Below are 12,417 nucleotides of genomic sequence, written 5' to 3'. Positions count from 1 at the left end.
GTCATTTTTACCATCTTAAAAATTCTCTCTAATGAGCACATACTCAGAAAATATTAAAATACAAAGATGATTCCCTTACAAATATTTAAGTTAAATTATAGATATTTACATCTTTACAACATAAGGATATGTAATCAAGTAATACAACATATTTAGTTAGTTTTCATAAGTAACTTTTCATTTTGCATATTTTTAATGTAGCAATATGTGCCAATAGACAATATCTACTTATTACACTTAAACTAGATAATATACAGGAAAGTACAGAGTATTTGAAGGGTATAATTTGAGGATTTACATTTTGGTAAAACAGTTGATTTGGGAAAAATTTGATAAAGTCAAAATCCTGTGAAGTATTATACATGGCTGAAAATATTTTATAAGTTTTATAATAGTATATTAAGAAAAAAAGAATAAGGTCTTTTGGCTTTATGAAAGCAATACATGCTCATCACAAATAATTCAAACAATATAGAAAGCAACAGGAAAAAATGTAATCTCCCCAGATCAAAGATTTAACCATCAACATTAAATGAACATTATAAGCATATTTTAGGCATATATTCAAAAAAGATACACAATCTTATTTTAAGATAAGAACACACACTACTGTTAAATTAAAAAAATCATTAAATTTAAAATTATTCAAATTTGATAGATGGAAAAGAAACTTAAGTGGAACTGAAGGAATTGCTGAACTTTTAGAAAAATGTTTTTATACCACCAGAGATTTTATTTTCTAAAATATTTAAAGTTAAAAAAATTATAAAAAAGTGTTTGGACACGTTTGTACCTGTATGTTTCAAATTTAGAACTGTCAATAGACTCTGCTATGAAAAAAATGGTCCTTGTTAGTGATGTCATTATTTTCACAAAGTCAAGGTTTTAATGTTTATTTCTTTTGTATAACCCTAATTCCTCTGGCCATTTTGTCTTGAGCTGTATTTTTAAATCCAGTGCTCACAACATGTCTTGCCTCTCCAATCCTAGTTATTAATTTTGATTCACTAAGTAGGATTTTCTTTCTTGCAGGCATTCATGGATGCCATGTCTGCCTTTTTAGGTAATTCCTTAAGGGTACTTATCTGGATATAATAGTTTTGGGTCATTGCCTTAAAGCTGTGCGGAGGTTTTCCTTTGTTTTCTGGCTTTGAACATTGCTAAAAGGAAGCCTGAGGTTACCACGATTTCCTCCCTCTTGTAAGTGATTTAATTTTCTGCCTAGAGGCTTGAAAAGTTTTTCCTTCATTCTTTGTGGTCAATAGCTGAACCAGGATATGCCTCAATATTGAATATTACATATCCATTTTTCTTTGAATATTTTATTCTGCTGAAAAGCTCTTTCATGATTTTGTGGAAATTCTCTTCTGTTACATCTGAAAGTGCATTTAGTGATTCATCTGTTGCATTATATACTAACCGAGATGAATCAGCCTTATATTGCCAGCTTTCTCTCACTTCCTTATAGATCTATCTTCTCTGCAATGACTTTGATCCACTTTTCTGCAATCACTGCAATTTATTAATTAGATTGTTAACTAGAATTCGTTGAGTGCCTACTGTATCTGCCAGGCACCAGCGGTAAATAAAGTCACACCCCTGCCTTTACGAAGCTTACATTTTAGTTGAGGTTGGGGGACGGGGGTATGGTAAACAGACTTATAATGTCATGTAGTGATAATAAAAATCCAGGTGAGGAGCTGGGTGCCAGAGTGGATGCGTGGGTGCATTTTTAGATAGAGCGGTCAGAGCAGGTCTCTCTAAGAAAATGACATTTCAGAAGAGACCTGAACAAAGTGAGGAAATGAGCTAGCGGAGGCCTGGCATTCCACGTAGAGAAAACGGCAAGTCCAAAGGCCCTGCAGTGAGCAAGTGGTGGGAGACGAGGCTGGAGAAGTGGCCAGGCCATGACACCAAAGGAAGGGGCTGTGGGCCACAGTGAGGACTGGAATTTTGTTTTACATTTGATGGGGAGCCTTTGGAGGATTTTGAGCAAGGAGATGGTTTATGCTTCAGAGGAGTCACTCTGCCTGCTGCTAGGTATTTCAACAGCAATAAATTACCTCCAACATGTGTTGGAGAACTGAATGAGCAAAAGGAACAATGAAATAACAGAGGAACTTCAGAAAGCAGCTGATAACCCTAGTATTGGGTAAACATGGGAAGACCCTGAAGTTATCAGATCCTAGGAGTTAGGAGAGACTCCGTAGAGCTGGGACCCTGGCCTCAGAGGCGGAAGTGCTGCCCATTTGCTACTGGAACCTCTGAGAAAATATGTTGGTGCTGGTTCTAGGAGTGTGGAAAACTGTTGAAGTTTGGAGCAGCTGCCAGGGTGAAGGTGCAAAACTCAGGCAGTGCCTTCAGGCAGAGAAGCAAACAAGGACCAAGCTCTTTCGCTTCTTCCTGGCTCTGTCTTCTCTCATGCCCCCTGTTGATAAGACATAACCAAGACTTAACTAGCAAAGTAGAAATGGAGTTTGCAGAGAGATTAGCTTTGAATGTATTAACTTGAAAGTCCTTATTAGATATGTAAGGGTAGCTGTTGGGTGGGCAGCTGGATTGCATCTGGAGCTCCGCAGAGATATCGGAGCTAGAACACAAATTTTAGAGGAGTCCTAAGAACATGAACTGTATTTGAAGAGACTGGATGAGATCACCTAGGGGGAAATGATTGTTGATAGACAAGAAAAAAAAGGGTGAGGAATATGCCTGGGGCTCCCAGACCTTATGGAAGAGGAAAAGGATCTGTAAGAAGGTGGTTGGTGATCTCAGAGTGAGCAGTGTAGGGTGGAGCTGTGGAGACAGTCATCCTCCCTGGAATAGGTTGACGACGTAACGTAAGGGGAGGGCATGGAGACTACAAGTATAGACAGATTCTTAAGAGCTTTGTAACAAAGGGGACAGAAAATGGGGCTATGAGTAGACAGGGATAATACTACTTTTGGTTGACAGGAATAATCCAGTAAAGAGGGAGAAATCAAGAATGCAGCAAATGGAGGAGATAATCACAGGAACAAAATCCTTGAATAGCAAGAAAAGATGGGATCTAGAACACAGGTGGAGGGGCTTGCCTTAGATCAGAGCAAGGAGAGCTGATCCATTGTAATAGGAAGAGAGAAGAGCACAAGCGAAGGCAGGTTGTAGATTTGATGGTGGGAAGATGAGGTGCTTCTCTTATGACAGCTTCTATTTATCAATGAGGCGAGTTCAGAGAGAGGAGCATGAAGATGTAGGAGACTTAGAAGAAAAGAGATGAGATATACTCTTCTTGGAGAATAGAATGAATTGACTAGGGGAATGTGCCAGGACAGCCAGTCTTTTATTTTGCTGGGAGTTTGATTTCCAGCCTTCCAGCCTCTCCTACTTTGTTTGTTTACTGTTCCAAGTTGTTGTGTTTTTTGTGTGTGTGTGTTTTTTTTTTTTTTTAATTGTACTGTTTTGGCCTTCAGCTGGTTTAGGTTATGGACCTTTATGTTTTTGCTCCTAGTGATGTTTTTAAAGAAGTTTTTTCTGTTCTTTTTCCTATTTTGTAAAGTATTGGGGGAGAGACATCCTGTGGTTTGCCTTCACTCCCCATCTTTATCTGGAAGTCTAAGATAATGTTTTTAAATGGACTAAACAGCACGTCATATTTTTTCAGTTCACCATATATGCAGGAGTATAACAGATAAGAAGTCATAGTAATATGACATAATAGCCACCATTTATGGAATGCCTTTGTGCCACACTGCTAGGCACTTTACTACATGATCTCTAATACTTAAAACACCCCTTACAAGGTAAGTATTATTACCAATTATTTCCACAAGAAACCTTTTTATTGGTACTGTCAGATCACACATCTTACCCAAAGTTCACAGCTGGCCAAAATAAACAAGGTAAGAACAAATTTTTTTCTCCTTGGTGTTTGTCCAAAGTTAGTATTTAAGAAACCATTCTCTCTGAAATACAATGGCTTGTAAAAGTGCACCACACAATCTAAGGGCAATTTTACGATAATAGCTTTTTTATATCATTCTCTATCATTAAACTCTTAAAGGGTGAATTGCTAACAGATTTAAGGAACTTTGTAAATTAGTTGAGGTACCCCTTTTCTAACTATCTCCATCATCAGCTAACAGACTAAGAGCCTGCTGTATCAAAATAATTAGTATATTATATTAAACCATTTTAATTTTACAAGTTATATGATATATATCAGTGTTTGGATTAAATAATATCAAACTTTTCTTTTGGCTAACAATATTTGTACTTATGTATGTGTATATACATATATATATCCACAAATGCAAATATATTTATACTCACGTGATGATTCTGAAAACATCACTGAGACATAAACATATCTACAAGTAATGGATTTCTTTTTCTGATTTAAAAGTAGCATAGGGTAAGTGAAGAAAATTTTGAAAATATGTTTAAAAGAAGACAGCAGGAAAAATAACCAATAATTCCTTTAATTAGAGGTATCTGACTATTAATAGCTGACACATTTCCATGTGGTTTCTTAAGGTGATAAAGTTTGAACTGTTTGCTTGTGTATACTGCGTTTTTACCTAACAGCGTATCATAAACATTTCCTCAAGTTACTGAAAACTCTTCCAAAACATTTTCAATGGCTACATAATGGTCCTTTTATGGAGTACTATTTCCCTAAGAAGTCATTTAAATTATTTTTCTCACTTTTTTATAAATAATGTTGCTATGAACTTTTTTATGCATAAATCTATTTTAGCATTTCAGATCCTTTCCTAAATTAGGATTGAGTCCAAGAAATAGGAATTTATTTTCAAGTCTCTTCATCTGATAAAAATTTTACTGTAAAACATAAACCTTTCTTTTAATTTTCTACAGTTTTATATTGATAATCAATCTAAGGGGGAAATTTTACATGGTCTACCTTTTTAAACTGAAATTATTTAAGTTTAGACTCAGGTTTTTTTGGTCTATTTTACTTTTGGTTGTTTTTTTTAATTTATTTATTTTAAATTCAGTTTTATTGAGATACATTCACATGCCATACAATCATCCATGGTATACAATCAACTGTTCACAGTACCATCACATAGTTGTGCACTCATCACCCCATTCTATTTTTGAACATTTTCCTTACACCAGAAAGAATCAGAATAAGAATAAAAAATAATAGTAAAAAAGAACAAACGAATTATACCCCCATCCCACACTATTTTTCATTTAGTTTTTGTCCCCATTTATCCACTCTTCCATACATACACTGGATAAAGGGAGTGCAATCCACAAGGTTTTCACAATCATACTGTCGCCCCTTGTAATCTACATTGTCATACAATCATTTTCAAGAGTCAAAGCTACTGGGTTGGAGTTTGGTAGTTTCAGATATTTACTTCTAGCTATTCCAATACAATAAAGCCTAAAAACTGTTATCTATATAGTGCATAAGAATGCCCACCAGAGTGACCTCTCGACTCCATCTGAAATCTCTCAGCCACTGAAATTTTATTTCGTTTCATTTCACATCCTCCTTTTGGTCAAGATGATGTTCTCAATCCCACGATGCCAAGTCCTGATTCATCACCAGGAGTCATATCCTGCGTTGCCAGGGAGATTTACACCCCTGGGAGTCAGGTCCCACGTAGGGGGGAGGGCAGTGAGATCACCTGCCAAGGTGGCTTAGTTAGAGAGAGAGAGAGAGGGCACATCTGAACAACAAAAAGCACTCAGGGGGAGATTCTTAGGCACAATTACAAGCAGCTTTAGCCTCTCCTTGCAGCAACAAGCTTCATAGGGGCAAGCCCCAAGACAGGGCTCAGCATGTCAAGCTGTCAGTCCCTAGTGTTTACGAGAACATCAGCAACAATCCAGGTGAGGCAGTCCAACACAGCATCCTCCCTAAGCTCCTCAGGGAGGCCCGGAATATATATACTTTAATCTCTGCCCAAATTACTTTGAGATGTGTCGCTATTTTACTCTTATACAGACCTGCCATATCTCATTTCCTCTTCCAAGTTCCATGTAATTGTGGTGTTTGAACTGACTGTAGAAGTTATATTATTTAGAAAATATAGATCATACACCAAATAAACATTTCTTCCGTTGATCTCACATGGAAGTTGAAGTTTTAACAGACAGTCAGTTGCAACCTTTACCCTCTGGCCCTATTTGCCCTAGTCTTAACCAGATCTGCTTCATTCATACTCGAATTGAAGTCTGGGCTCTTTTTCAGCTTTTTTTTTTTTTTTTTTTTTTAACAGTTGATGTATGCATTAATACTGACATTCATATCTGCCAAGCTCTAGCTCTGAGTTTCAGGTGTCATACAGATACCCAATGTTCCAGAGACCAGTCAGGTTATACACCAAGGGATCAACATCTCAGAGTTTGGGGACAGCCATTACAATTCAGAAATAGATTTGACTGTGGTTGTTTTTTTTTTTTTTTTTTGTTTTTTTTTTTTTTTAAATCATCATTTTATTGAGATATATTCACATACCACGCAGTCATACAAAACAAATTGTACTTTCGATTGTTTACAGTACCATTACATAGTTGTACATTCATCACCTAAATCAATCCCTGACACCTTCATTAGCACACACACAAAAATAACAAGAATAATAATTAGAGTGAAAAAGAGCAATTGAAGTAAAAAAGAACACTGGGTACCTTTGTCTGTTTGTTTCCTTCCCCTACTTTTCTACACATCCATCCATAAACTAGACAAAGTGGTGTTTGGTCCTTATGGCTTTCCCAATCCCATTGTCACCCCTCATAAGCTACATTTTTATACAACTGTCTTCGAGATTCATGGGTTCTGGGTTGTAGTTTGATAGTTTCAGGTATCCACCACCAGCTACCCCAATTCTTTAGAACCTAAAAAGGGTTGTCTAAAGTGTGCATAAGAGTGCCCACCAGAGTGACCTCTCGGCTCCTTTTGGAATCTCTCTGCCACTGAAGCTTATTTCATTTCCTTTCACATCCCCCTTTTGGTCAAGAAGATGTTCTCCGTCCCACGGTGCCAGGTCTACATTCCTCCCTGGGAGTCATATTCCACGTTGCCAGGGAGATTCACTTCCCTGGGTGTCTGATCCCACGTAGGGGGGAGGGCAGTGATTTCACCTTTCAAGTTGGCTTAGCCAGAGAGAGAGGGCCACATCTGAGCAACAAAGAGGCATTCAGGAGGAGACTCTTAGGCACAAATACAGGGAGGCCTAGCCTCTCCTTTGCAGCAACCGTCTTCCCAAGGGTAAAACTTATGGTAGAGGGCTCAACCCATCAAACCACCAGTCCCCTATGTCTGTGGTCATGTTAGCAACCATGGAGGTGGGGTAGGCGAATACCCCTGCATTCTCCACAGGCTCCTCAAGGGGGCACTACATCTTTTTTTTTTTTTTTTCCCCTTGTTTGTCTTTTTTCTTTTTTCTTTTTTTTTTTTTTTTTTTTTTTTTAACTTTCCCTTCTTTTTTCAAATCACCTGTATGAAAAAAAAAGTTAAAAAGAAAACAAACATACAATAAAAGAGCATTTCAAAGAGACCATAGCAAGGGAGTAAGAAAAAGACAACTAACCTAAGATAACTGCTTAACTTCCAACATGTTCCTACTTTACCCCAAGAAAGTTACATAATATAGCAACATTTCAGTGAACTTGTTCCTACTACAACCATCAGAAATTAACAGACCATAGTCATTTCTGGGCATCCCCAGAACGTTAAATAGCTTATCTGTTCTTCCTGGATTATTGTTCCTCCTTCCTTAATTGCTCTCTACTGCTAGTTCCCCTACATTCTACATTATAAACCATTTGTTTTACATTTTTCAAAGTTCACATTAGTGGTAGCATATAATATTTCTCTTTTTGTGCCTGGCTTATTTCGCTCAGCATTATGTCTTCAAGGTTCATCCATGTTGTCATATGTTTCACCAGATCGTTCCTTCTTACTGCCGCGTAGTATTCCATCGTGTGTATATACCACATTTTATTTATCCACTCATCTGTTGAAGGACATTTGGGTTGTTTCCATCTCTTGGCAGTTGTGAATAATGCTGCTATGAACATTGGCGTGCAGATATCTGTTCGTGTCACTGCTTTCCGATCTTCCGGGTATATACCGAGGAGTGCAATCGCTGGATCGAATGGTAGCTCTATATCTAGTTTTCTAAGGAACTGCCAGACTGACTTCCAGAGTGGCTGAACCATTATACAGTCCCACCAACAATGAATAAGAGTTCCAATTTCTCCACATCCCCTCCAGCATTTGTAGTTTCCTGTTTGTTTAATGGCAGCCATTCTAACCGGTGTTAGATGGTATCTCATTGTGGTCTTAATTTGCATCTCTCTAATAGCTAGTGAAGCTGAACATTTTTTCATGTGTTTCTTGGTCATTTGTATTTCCTCTTCAGAGAACTGTCTTTTCATATCTTTTGCCCATTTTATAATTGGGCTGTCTGTACTATTGTCATTGAGTTGTAGGATTTCTTTGTATATGCAAGATATCAGTCTTTTGTCAGATACATGGTTTCCAAAAATTTTTTCCCATTGAGTTGGCTGCCTCTTTACCTTTTTGAGAAATTCCTTTGAGGTGCAGAAACTTCTAAGCTTGAGGAGTTCCCATTTATCTATTTTCTCTTTTGTTGCTTGTGCTTTGGGTGTAAAGTCTAGGAAGTGGCCTCCTAATACAAGGTCTTGAAGATGTTTTCCTACATTATCTTCTAGGAGTTTTATGGTACTTACTTTTATATTGAGATCTTTGGTCCATTTTGAGTTAATTTTTGTGTAGGGGGTGAGGTAGGGGTCCTCTTTCATTCTTTTGGATATGGATATCCAACTCTCCCAGCCCCATTTGTTGAAAAGACCATTATGGCTCAGTTCGGTGACTTTGGGGGCCTTATCAAAGATCAGTCGGCCATAGATCTGAGGGTCTATCTCTGAATTCTCAATTCGATTCCATTGATCTATATGTCTATCTTTGTGCCAGTACCATGCTGTCTTGGCAACTGTGGCTTTATAATAAGCTTCAAAGTCAGGGAGTGTAAGTCCTCCCACTTCGTTTTTCTTTTTTAGAGTGTCTTTAGCAATTCGAGGCATCTTCCCTTTCCAAATAAATTTGATAACTAGCTTTTCCAAGTCTGCAAAGTAGGTTGTTGGAATTTTGATTGGGATTGCATTGAATCTGTAGATGAGTTTGGGTAGAATTGACATCTTAATGACATTTAGCCTTCCTATCCATGAACATGGAATATTTTTCCATCTTTTAAGGTCCCCTTCTATTTCTTTTAGTAGAGTTATGTAGTTTTCTTTGTATAGGTCTTTTACATCTTTGGTTAAGTTGATTCCTAGGTACTTGATTTTTTTAGTTGCTATTGAAAATGGTATCTTTTTCTTGAGTGTCTCTTCAGTTTGTTCATTTCTAGCATATAAAAACATTACTGACTTATGTGCATTAATCTTGTATCCCGCTACTTTGCTAAATTTGTTTATTAGCTCTAGTAGCTGTATCGTCGATTTCTCAGGGTTTTCTAGATATAAGATCATATCATCTGCAAACAATGACAGTTTTACTTCTTCTTTTCCAATTTGGATGCCTTTTATTTCTTTGTCTTGCCGGATTGCCCTGGCTAGCACTTCCAGCACAATGTTGAATAACAGTGGTGACAGCGGGCATCCTTGTCTTGTTCCTGATCTTAGAGGGAAGGCTTTCAGTCTCTCACCATTGAGTACTATGCTGGCTGTGGGTTTTTCATATATGCTCTTTATCATGTTGAGGAAGTTTCCTTCAATTCCTACCTTTTGAAGTGTTTTTATCAAAAAGGGATGTTGGATTTTGTCAAATGCTTTTTCAGCATCTATTGAGATGATCAATTGATTTTTCCCTTTCGAGTTTTTAATGTGTTGTAATACATTGATTGTTTTTCTGATGTTGAACCATCCTTGCATGCCTGGAATGAACCCCACTTGGTCATGGTGTATGATTTTTTTAATGTGTCTTTGGATTCGATTTGCAAGTATTTTGTTGAGGATTTTTGCATCTATATTCATTAGGGAGATTGGCCGGTAGTTTTCCTTTTTTGTAGCATCTTTGCCTGGTTTTGGTATTAGATTGATGTTAGCTTCATAAAATGAGTTAGGTAGTGTTCCATTTTTTTCAATGTTTTGAAAGAGTTTGAGTAAGATTGGTGTCAGTTCTTTCTGGAAAGTTTGGTAGAATTCCCCTGTGAAGCCATCTGGCCCTGGGCATTTATTTGTGGGAAGATTTTTGATGACTGATTGGATCTCTTTGCTTGTGATGGGTTGGTTGAGGTCTTCTATTTCTTCTCTGGTCAGTCTAGGTTGTTCATATGTTTCCAGGAAATTGTCCATTTCTTCTACATTATCCAGTTTGTTGCCATACAGTTGTTCATAATATCTTCTTATAATTTTTTTAATTTCTTCAGGATCTGCAGTTATGTCACCTTTTTCATTCATTATTTTGTTTATATGGGTCTTCTCTCTTTTTGATTTTGTCAGTCTAGCTAGGGGCTTGTCAATCTTGTTGATCTTCTCAAAGAACCAACTTTTGGTGATATTTATCCTTTCTATTGTTTTTTTGTTCTCTATGTCATTTATTTCTGCTTTAATCCTTGTTATTTCTTTTCTTCTACTTGGTTTAGGATTGGTTTGCTGTTCATTCTCTAGCTTCTTCAGTTGATCCATTAGTTCTTTGATTTTGGCTCTTTCTTCCTTTTTAATATATGCGTTTAGTGCTATAAATTTCCCCCTTAGCACTGCTTTTGCTGCATCCCATAGGTTTTGGTATGTTGTGTTCTCATTTTCATTCGTCTCTATATATTTAGCAATTTCTCTTGCTATTTCTTCTTTAACCCACTGATTGTTTAGGAGTGTGTTGTTTAACCTCCAGGTATTTGTGAATTTTCTAAGTCTCTGATGGTTATTGACTTCTAATTGTATTCCATTGTGGTCAGAGAATGTGCTTTGAATAATTTCAATCTTTTTAAATTTATTGAGGCTTGTTTTATGTCCCAGCATATGATCTATTCTGGAGAAAGTTCCGTGAGCACTAGAAAAGTATGTGTATCCTGGTGATTTGGGATGTAATGTCCTGTAGATGTCTGTTAAATCTAATTCATTTATCAGATTGTTTAGGTTTTCAATTTCCTTATTGGTCTTCTGTCTGGTTGATCTATCTATAGGAGAGAGTGATGTGTTGAAGTCTCCCACAATTATTGTGGAAACATCAATTGCTTCCTTTAGTTTTGCCAATGTTTCTCTCATGTATTTTGTGGCACCTTGATTGGGTGCATAGACATTTACGATTGTTATTTCTTCTTGCTGAATTGCCCCTTTTATTAGTATGTAGTGGCCTTCTTTGTCTCTCAAAACATCCCTGCATTTGAAGTCTATTTTATCTGAGATTAATATTGCTACACCTGCTTTCTTTTGGCTGTAGCTTGCATGAAATATTTTTTTCCATCCTTTCACTTTCAATTTCTTTGTGTCCCTGTGTCTAAGATGAGTCTCTTGTATGCAACATATTGATGGTTCATTTTTTTTGATCCATTCTGCGAATCTATATCTTTTAATTGGGGAGTTTAATCCATTTACATTCAACGTTAAAACCGTGAAGGCATTTCTTGAATCGGCCATCTTATCCTTTGGATTATGTTTGCCATATTTTTCCCTCTCTCTATTAATATCCTTTATTGTACCCATACCGAATCTCTTTAGTACTGAACCTTTCTCCAAGTCTCTCTGTCCTGTCTTTGTTTCTCTGTCTGTAGGGCTCCCTTTAGTATCTCCAGTAGGGCAGGTCTCTTGTTAGCAAATTCTCTCAGCATTTCTTTGTCTGTGAAAAATTTAAGCTCTCCCTCAAATTTGAAGGAGAGCTTTGCTGGATAAAGTATTCTTGGCTGGAAATTCCTCTCTCTCAGAATTTTAAATATATCGTGCCATTGCCTTCTCGCCTCCATGGTGGCTGCTGAGTAGTCACTACTTAGTCTTATGCTGTTTCCTTTGTATGTGGTGAATTGCTTTTCTCTTGCTGCTTTCAGAACTTGCTCCTTCTCTTCTATGTTTGACAGTGTGATCAGTATATGTCTCGGAGTGGGTTTTTTTGGATTTATTCTATTTGGAGTTCGCTGAGCATTTATGATTTGTGTATTTATGTTGTTTAGAAGATTTGGGAAGTTTTCCCCAACAATTTCTTTGAATACTCTTCCTAGACCTTTACCCTTTTCTTCCCCTTCTGGGACACCAATGAGTCTTATATTCGGACGCTTCATATTATCTATCATATCCCTGAGGTCCATTTCGAGTTTTTCAATTTTTTTCCCCATTCTTTCTTTTATGCTTTCATTTTCCATTCTGTCATCTTCCAGGTCACTGATTCGTTGTTCAACTTCCTCTAGTCTTGTACTATGAGTGTCCAGAATCTTTTTAATT

At 37.0% G+C, this 12,417-nt stretch overlaps 1 long non-coding RNA gene across 1 annotated transcript in view; it reads right to left on the bottom strand.

Annotated features, from left to right (window-relative positions):
* Window positions 1-423: 423 nt before the first annotated feature.
* The window catches only part of LOC119507016, a 45,618-nt gene continuing 33,624 nt past the window's right edge, over window positions 424-12,417 (bottom strand). The window contains exon 3 of the long non-coding RNA XR_005211103.1: window positions 424-2,428. This is a non-coding gene — a long non-coding RNA (uncharacterized LOC119507016). The remainder of the gene's footprint in view (window positions 2,429-12,417) is intronic.

Source organism: Choloepus didactylus, chromosome 12 (assembly GCF_015220235.1).
Source record: "Choloepus didactylus isolate mChoDid1 chromosome 12, mChoDid1.pri, whole genome shotgun sequence".
In the NCBI taxonomy this organism is placed as follows: domain Eukaryota; kingdom Metazoa; phylum Chordata; class Mammalia; order Pilosa; family Megalonychidae; genus Choloepus; species Choloepus didactylus.
This window is presented reverse-complemented; position numbering and strand designations above follow the sequence as displayed.